This window comes from Aricia agestis, chromosome 15 (assembly GCF_905147365.1).
Source record: "Aricia agestis chromosome 15, ilAriAges1.1, whole genome shotgun sequence".
In the NCBI taxonomy this organism is placed as follows: Eukaryota; Metazoa; Arthropoda; class Insecta; order Lepidoptera; family Lycaenidae; genus Aricia; species Aricia agestis.
Window position 1 is genome coordinate 5,073,523 of NC_056420.1, and position 9,857 is coordinate 5,083,379.

Here is a 9,857-nt window from a genome sequence, read left to right on the forward strand (position 1 = left end):
GATGAAATAATTTTAAATAAGCCTAATTCGATCGCGTCCGTAGACGCGAAAAGGACGAAAAGGTTGCCAATCAATATTTGTTTTGATTAATCAGACCCATTCAATAGGAGAAATGCGAGAAATGGATATTTTCGAGGATAATTTAGGTGACCGGTCAATTATATTACGTTTTGGTTATTTTTAACGTGTATGTTTATTTACTAGATGACGCCCGCAACTCCGTTGCGCCAAAATTTGTTTATCGCGCGGGAACCGTGCATTTTTCCGGGATTAAAAGTATCCTATGTCCTTTCCCGGGACGCAAGGAATCTCAATAGTAAATTTCAGCTAAATCGGTTCAGCGGTCTAGGCGTGAAGAGGTAACAGACAGACAGACAGAGAGACAGACAGACAGACACACTTTCGAATGTATAATATGACTATTAGTATGAATAGGTATAGACGTAAATAAATACATATAGTTTTGCCATAGATATTCAGCAGATTTACCCCCGAAACTGATGCGATTTTGATTCACCAGTCTGATTAGTTCAAAATTGAGCCGCAGCACTATCGTGCGCTAGTACAGCTGTCAGGAGTGGGAAAAGCCGTTAAGATTGAATTAGTTCCAAATCTCGAGATCGAATTAGCTGCGGCTCAGCACGATTTTGCGCCAACCGCTGTTGAAATGAAATAGTTTATTAAATCAAGTTACATAGACTCATTTGTTAGTAAAGGCTTATAAGTTATAAATTATGTTAGTAACATTATCTTTTATGTTTAAATAAATAATAATACATATTTTGACTACATTGTGCATCACCTCTGCTCCATACCGTTAAATATGGCACAGCAGTGACGCACATATGGACAAGTTGAGAACACATAATGACAAGTTGAGACTTGAGATCGATCTGATTCGATTCTCGATTCGATTCTGATTCTGTCGGGAGTAAGGCAGCTGGTTCTGATATTGATTTTTGACTATATTACACTTCACTTATTTCAGTTGATAAAAGGAACTTAAAAAGGTTTTCATTGCCAACATGTTCCCAATAAGACATAGAAATACATAGCACTTTTGTTATACGACTCAAAAACATCATCCCTACTTTAGAAGTCAGTTAAGTATAAAAATGATGTACCAGTAAAATAAAATCAAGTCGTGTCGAATTTTAATAAAATACCTTACAGCTTCGTAACAATATTTAATTGAAATGCCGAACCAGTTGACGACTCTTGATAAAGGCTACTTTATTAAAACCCGGCCCGAGTGACGAGTAAAATATCCATTTAATTTAATTATGAATCCATAAAATTAAATCGATATAAATATAAACGAACTAGCTGACACGACAAACTTTGTTTGGCCATGTAAATTATTTCTAGTATCAATACAAAAAGTAGATCAAACCTTATTCTCAGGCCTAACAAAATATGTACTTACACACAAAATTTCATTGAAATCGAGCCGTTTTAAAGGAGTTCGCGCACAAACACTGTGACACGAGAATTGTATACGTATTAGATTTCAATTTTGTTAGTCTCTCTAAAACTCGAGACCAGAGGCGGCGTAAGGCGTGGGCGGTGTGGGCGGTCGCCCTCTCTGGTTTTCTCTGGTTTCGAGGTACAACAGTCGCTTCTAAGTTAGTCGTATCTCGCTTTGTTGTGCCTCTAGAAATCCATTCCGATCAGGGCAGGAATTTCGAATCGCAGGTCTTCCAGGAAGTGTGCAGAATTTTGGGAATGCATAAAACGAGAACCACCGCGTACCATCCACAGTCTGATGGAATGGTTGAGAGATTTAACCAGACCCTCGAGAGGCATTTGGCGAAATTGGTAGATGACAAACAAAAGGATTGGGACAAGTATATACCGCTCTTCCTTTTGTCGTACCGTACCGCCACAGTATAGCAATATTATGTCATATTGCTATACGGTGGTACCGCCTAGCATGAGAGCATAAAAGCTACCCCGGCGTATGTCAATTACGGTAGAGAACTACGAGTACCAGTAGACCTCTTTTTGAGTGCGACAATGAATGTTATAATTAATTACCAAGTGACAAAGTCTTTTAGTGTAGGTACGTACGCTGAACAAAATTTTAACAATAAAAATGATATTTCCCAAAAGATCCATTCGACTGAGTCGAATGATAGGCGCAATAAAAATTAAATTCAGCTCGTGTGCCGCCCAGGCCGCCCGCCCAGGGGATACTGCCCAAATATTAAAACGTTCATTACGAGCCTATTACGCGGATTCCATTCAAATTGCGCCTAAAGTGATGAGTTTAAAATGAAATGCATACGGGGGATTTGTTATTGTAGCTTTGTTGTAGCATTTATATATAGGACTAGCTGACCCGGCAATAAATTTGCCATATAAATTATTTCTAGTATCAATATAAAAAGTAGATAAAAACCTATTCTCAGGCCTAACGACTGTATATACAAAATTTCATTAAAATCGGTTGAGCCGTTTTGGAGGAGTTCGCGCAAACACTGTGACACGAGAATTTTTATGTTAGATTTAAATTTTGTAACGACTGTACATACAAATTTCCTTAAAATCGGTTGAGCCGTTTTGGGGGAGTTCGCGCAAACACTGAGACACGAGGATTTTGAATGTTAGATTTAAATTTTGTTAGTCTCGCTAAAACTCTATTATTTGCCGTAGAAGTTAAGAAATTGGATGTAATGTTTTGCTAGATATTGCCAGTGCCTCAAGCGCAAAGTAGTTATAAACCCGTACGAACTGTATATTATCTTTTCTCAGTTAATTCATCAATCATCAAGCCCCATACGGTCACCGGTGACCGAGACACAATAGAAATTCTATTGTGTCTCGTTTTTCCACGATCGACGGGTTAAAAGTAACCTCTATCCTTGGAGGATCCACGTAGTTAACTTTATGTCTGTTCCAACTTATAACATCAAAATAACTCCAGCATTCAACTCAACTCAAAAAGCTCAAAAATCATTTCTATTTACACCTTAATATGGTTTCCTTTCCAAGCTTTTCACCGTCAGCAATTCCTTCCAAATAAAAGTTCGTAACAAATCCCGTTACATCAGAATCATCTGGAAACGCTTACTCGCCTGATCAGATTCCCTTAATGAAATTGTAATATTCCGGTGCGGTATCGCCGGCTTAAGATTGTGGTCTGCCAACAGAACTTGGCACGCGGTTCGGGCCCTCAATTAAAAGTGCGCTACGTGAAAACTGTATGGAAAGTGGCGTGGTTGAAAAGTGAACTGCAAATCGTTGGGGTTGGAAATGTCGTATTGTCATCGTTGTTTTTATTATATAAGACTTGGTCTACACAATTGAAGGCTGTGGATGAAGAAGCTAACAATTTGAAAGTTTATTTTTTTGCATAAATGGAGGCCTTAGAATCGGGATAATGATTTGAAATATAAAAAAAAAAATAACCGGCCAAGTGCGAGTTGGACTCGCTCATGAAGGGTTCCGCAGCAGCAATAAGGTTTATTTTTATGAAATTAAAAGATTTTTCATTTATTTTTATATCTCAGTTGATTTATGCGAATGTGCGGTTCACAGACTACATCTACTTACCAAGTTTCAATAGTATAGTTTCGGAGAAAAGTGGCTGTGACATACGGACGGACAGACAGACAGACAGACAGACATGACGAATCTATAAGTAGTTCCGTTTTTTGCCATTTGGCTACGGAACCCTAAAAATGGATTTAATGTATATTGTATAGCCAGATGATTAAGTAGGTAATAGCTCAAATTAAAAGAGAAAAAATAATTTGTAATAGTCCTTAAGTTATAAAATGTCAGTTATCTGGTTCTTCCAGTCGTCGTTACGTCGTCGTCGTCGTACGTCTTTATATATTATGTATGTTATATGTACAAAACTTTTCTGTTGTACACTAAAAAGAAGGCTAATAAACAAAAGGAAACTACAATTGAAACCATACATTGGTGTATCGAAGCGGGGGACAAACTACGAGCGAACTTCTCTCACTACATGAAAAATGCATTTAGTTTTAGATTCCACTACTAGAATATTCGTAAGGTCGATGCATACTTTATTTTCTTATTTCACATCCACTGGATTTAGAATAACATCTGGTTAATAAAGATTTTACGCGGAGAAAAGTTTAAGAAAATATTATACTCTGCGGGGCTAAAATGGTCACATTTAGCAATTCCTCTTTAATCAATTCGGCAAATGAATTGTCAAAACTGTCAAAATGACAAATGTCAAATCAGTACAAAAATACAGAAATTAATTGCAAGCAGAGTTGCATTTTGCGATTTTAGAAAAATGAATCATATTATGATTCATATCATGATTCTTCAAAGCGACCATTTTAGCCCCGTTGGTCTCCACGACACAGGGAATCCTAGTGTGGAGATCAGAGTTTGTGTAAGATTAGCGTGTAAGTTTCTTTAAGCGAAATAAAGATTTGTTTATTGTTTATATTTTACACTACAAAAGTTTTGTGTCACTTATCTATTTTTATGTTGATAAGGTTTCGATTAAGGATCTTCTAAACAGGAACATCCGTAGAAAATCTTGTGTAGGAAATATTCAAAACAAGGCTAAATACTTTACTTATAGCAGGCATTTTTGTTTTAAAGTAAGTACTGTACTTCAACACAAAGAACATGAACTGTCAAAATATCGATTGCAGATAGGTCCTTCATCCCAAGCCCTGAGACCAAATCCATATTCATGAAGAAGTGAGAAGTCGAAATTGATTGCAACCGAGCGGTACAGATCGTTCGATTTCTCTGACGTGAACTTTATGCCGAGGAAATAGGAATCATTTTCGTGTAGGCCGAAGTAAAATAACTTTGAATGGGCTGTTACAATAAAACATGTGTACGATGAAGGTTTTAGCTGTGGTCAGCGGGTTTTAAACTTCGAACTCTATTAGTAAACTAAAAAGTCTTTACTTTTAGAACAGCTATTACTTTTGATGGACATAGTTTGTAGAAGTTATGCTTGGAGTAACGTAATCACAGATTTTAGATGTAAGAGATATGTTATAGAGCTTGTCACATGTCGCCAAATCCTGCCCATATGGGCACAAATTGTCAGTCGTATGTCAATCACTCCACGGCAAACACGTTTTCACTACCCCGTAAATTGCGAACAAAATGCTGACTTGTGCTATAATTACTTACAAAAATTGCAGCGATACTGTGAATTTCAAAAATAGCGGGATCACCTATCACAGCCAACTGTAATTTATACTAGACTTTTTTTAGACTTTTTAATTTAAAAATCAATTATTCTTCACGAAAAATGTTTCGTGAACTATCAAACTAAGGCACTAGTGATGTGGTGTGATGCAGATTTTGGTATCGATATTTTTATCGACATTTTTTATGCGGTTGCGTTATTATCTACATTAATATTATAAAGCTGAAGAGTTTGTTTGTTTGAACGCGCTAATCTCAGGAACTACTAGTCCGATTTGAAATTTTGAAGTATTCTTTTAGAGTTAGATAGCTCATAGCCAAGAAACAGAGGAAAATCTATACTAATATTATAAATGCGAAAGTATCTCTGTCTGTCTGTCTGTCTCGCTTTCACGCCAAAACTACTGAACCGATTGTAATGAAATTTTGTACACAGATAGTCTAAAGTCTGAGAAAGGACATAGGCTACTTTTTTACTGGTAAAGGGTTTGTAAGGGGGTGTTTATGCGTAAATTTGTTCAAATTGAGTTAGTTCCAAAACTCATAACAGATGGCGCAAAGAGTCGCCTAGATCACGCTATCGCTTGCTCATATATATTTCTATATATATAATAGGTGGTGCCATGTTGGACTACGTTTTTCAAGTCTTTCGATTGTTATGCACGTTATCAAATAACTCACCTACCAACATAGATAAACAACAACATACCAATAATAAATACTAAATAGTTTATGGGTAAAGCTAAAGTTGTGTAATGCAGCTAAGTTGTGTAAAGTAAAAAAGTTTAATTTAAAAAATAATAATATTATGTGCACACTACAGTTCGACAAGGCTTTAATTGAATGTGTCAATGTCAGTCAATGTGCGCTGCTGGTAAAGGAGAACTGTCAAAAATGACGTTTTTGTATGATACAAGCGTTACTTCCTTTTCTCGCCACGTTCATAAACAGCCTTGTCGAACTCTACACGGCTGTTTTGGGTATTTTGATTTAAAAAGCTTTTGACACCAATTTTGTTGACACCGCGCGCTATAAACTGAAGTCCATGCGGATGAAGTCGCGGGCAACAGCTAGTGTGGAATAAACGGGGAAAATTATTTGAAAGGACTTATTTCACGCACCATCCATCAATTTCTATGTTGTTTGGCATAAATAAAAAGTAGACCACATGATGTCATAGGCTATTTTTGTGGGCTCATTTGTCTTTGGAATTCCTAATTTACGTGGGTGAAGCCGCGCGGAAGGTCTAAATTTATTGTAAATATGCGGAAGTTTTATTTTATAGTCGAAAGAAGTGGTGCTTAATGCTTACTCATATAATAACTTACAATAATTAGTGCATCTTTGAAGAATGATTAACCTTCATCGCTTTTAGTCCTATTTCAGTTTTCCCAAAGACGCAAAATTCAAAGAGAAATGGATGAAAAAAATCGGCCAAGTGCGAGTTGGTCTCGCGCACGAAAGGTTCCCTATCATAATAGAGCAAAATTAGGCAAATAATGTTTTTGTACGAATCCATAATTAGTTAGTTTATTTTAATGTTACTGTTAATTGTTAAAGTATAAATACAATGTAGTATTTTGTACTTTTCAAGTGCCTACCCTAACCTGTTGCCATTATTGATATCGAGAAAAAAATAGTTCAAAAAATCACGTTTGTTGTGTGGGAGCCCCCCTTAAATATTAAATTTAATTTGTTTTAGTATCTGTTATTTTATACGTAACAGACATACACAATCTGTGAAAATTTCAGAAGAGTAGCGGTTATTGAGATATACAGCCGAGACAGACAATAAGACATCGAATTCTTAGGAATAGGGTCCCTTTTTTTCCTTCTTAAAGATATTCAAAAAATAATAATTCATCAATGTGCTTTTAAACTTCGTAACCATATTCAGTGGTGCGGTACACAGCGATAGAGGTTCTTTATGTCCATACATTTTATTACCCGACATACAAATCATAAATTCGCTTTTATTTGCATTGTATCGAAGACCATGGACCTCCGCATAACGAGTTTATCATCCGGGATTCGTACATTTTTCCGGGATGACCACTATTCTTTTCCAGGACTCAAAGTATCTTCATGCCAAACAGCAAATCGGTTCAGGTGTTTGGGCGTGAAGGTAACAGTCAGACATGTACATTTTCCAATCCATACTTCCATACTAATATTATAAATGCGAAGTCTGTCTGTCTGTCTGTTACCTCTTCACGCCCAAACCGCTGAACCGATTTTGCTGAAATTTGGTATGGAAATACTTTGAGTCCCGGGAAAGGACATAGGATACTTTTTGTTCCGGAAAAATTTACGGTTTCCGCGCGATAAACGAATTTTGGCGTAACGGAGTTGCGGGCGTCATCTAGTATATAATATTATCTACGGGATTTAGTAAGCAATGCCTATTTACCCTTAGCAGCTATTTATAGCACCGAATTATATTCAAATTAAGTTTAGGTCGCAAACGTTTCTGCGTTTGATCTCACTCTATACGCAGTCACGTACTTTCATACAATTCGGAACGGAATGGCGCCGAAAAATATCCGACTACCCTCGCCCTTATATCAACAAGGAAATTGTTTTTATGGATTCGATAGCTTCAATTTCAATCGAATACTCTTCCGTAGGCGCAAATCAGTTTGTTTTTGGAAGACTATTATGTTATTGGCACAAAAATGAAGTTTTTACAAGTATGGAGTCTAGTTTTCTTATACAGCTGTTATCCACGGACGTAAATATTTTTTTTACGTCCGTGCTGTTATCATTTACATTTTTTGTTTAAGTTTTGTTTTCTAGGTGCTATAAACGAATATCCACAAATTATTTACATGAAATGATGATAAAATGTGGCACCGCTTCCAAAAAATGCTAAAATTTATCACAAAAAAAAAAAAAATTAGTTTGTTATTATTTTTAGCAATATTCCGCGAAAACAACTTCCACCTTTAAGTAAATGAGTGAGTGTACGCATAGGCATGCGTACAGCACCTCCCTCCTCCCACACTGCCTATGCGTACACTCGCATGCAAGAACTTGCAAACACCACCACCACACAAGCAATAATGTTGGCAAATCCGTGCAAGGCCCCTCACCACCATGCAGGTTGAAAACCTCGACGCGCGTTTCGCCCTAACACCGGAGCATCCTCAGGATGTGGACTCTACGAACAACGTCCGTTAAGTTCTCACTCATTTACTTAAAGGTGGAAGTTGTTTTCGCGGAATATTGCTAAAAATAATAACAAACTAAATTTAAACTATGGATTTCCGCAAAGTAACGCTTGATTCCATTAACTATTTAAAATTTATCACGCTTTTTTTATACGTGGGAGAGCCATGCTTCGGCACGAATGGGCCGGCTCGACCGGAGAAATACCACGTTCTCACAGAAAACCGGCGTGAAACAGCGATTGCGCTGTGCTTCGCCGAGTGAGTGAGTTTACCGGAGGCCCAATCCCCTACCCTATTCCCTTCCCTACCCTCCCCTATTCCCTTGCCTGCCCATCCCTACCCTCCCCTATTACCCTATTCCTCTTAAGAGGCCGGCAACGCACCTGCAGCTCTTCTGATGCTGCGAGTGTCATGGGCGACGGAAGTTGCTTTCCATCAGGTGACCCGTTTGCTCGTTTGCCTCTTTATATTATAAAAAAAAAAGCTAGAATTGTGCACTATAAAAATAAGCCTACATCTTTTCCCGTCATCTACTGTATATAACTATCAAATATAAGCATATTATAGGGATAGACAGCGGGACGCGATTTTCTTAATAGCTATAATATAATAGTGTTGTACTGACCCACAATGCGGGCTGATCACCTGATTGTCTGACAAGTTGATAACTTGTAAGATGATCCATGCGTCGTATGGGCATGTACAAAGTCGATCCTGCGCCTAGTCCCTCGCCAGTTGTGTCGGTCTTCCGTCCCACTGGGTTATGAGAGTAAAAGGAATAGAGAGAGTTCTTGTGTACCGCGCACACACTTGGGCACTATAAAATTACTCTTGCGTAACTGGCCTGGTTTCAATGAAACCGGCCACCGTCACCGAAACCGGTGTGGGAGTTATTATTACTGACCCATACTCTTTTAGACAGTGATCAAATGAAGATATCCATAACACTCCAAAAGAACTTTCTAGATGAGATGATTGCTATAGCTATAAGACTTGGCAACTGTAGGTGCGATAAACGTAAGTTATTCCCCTGTAACTCCGCCTCCAGACGGAGACATCTGGTTGCTAATAAGCTTACGGCGTTGGCAAGCTCATATCTCACGCTTAACTGGGAAACTAAAACACAACAAATCGGCAACACCAGTATGCGCATATTATATCGAGTCGCAGTAGGGACGCGCAAAAATTCACTCAAGTAATGCAATTTCTATGAATTGGCGCAAGGCAACAGCAAGTAGGTAATGTATGCGCATGTTATGCCGAGCCGCAGCGTGCGCAGGCGCACGAAAATCCGCCCAAATTGCTTGAATGCAATATGTTCGAATCATGATAAATTAAACTATAATATAATAAATAAGATTTTCACTATTTGTTATTTAAGGTTAAAGGGATCGACGCAAAATGTACACGGATTTTAATTACACACCGTACACTGTATCGGGCTGCGGCGATCTCCATTATTTTGGGGTAAAGGTAATGGGGCCTCCCCGCTTTCAATAATGTGCCATAGCACTATTATGGTAGTAA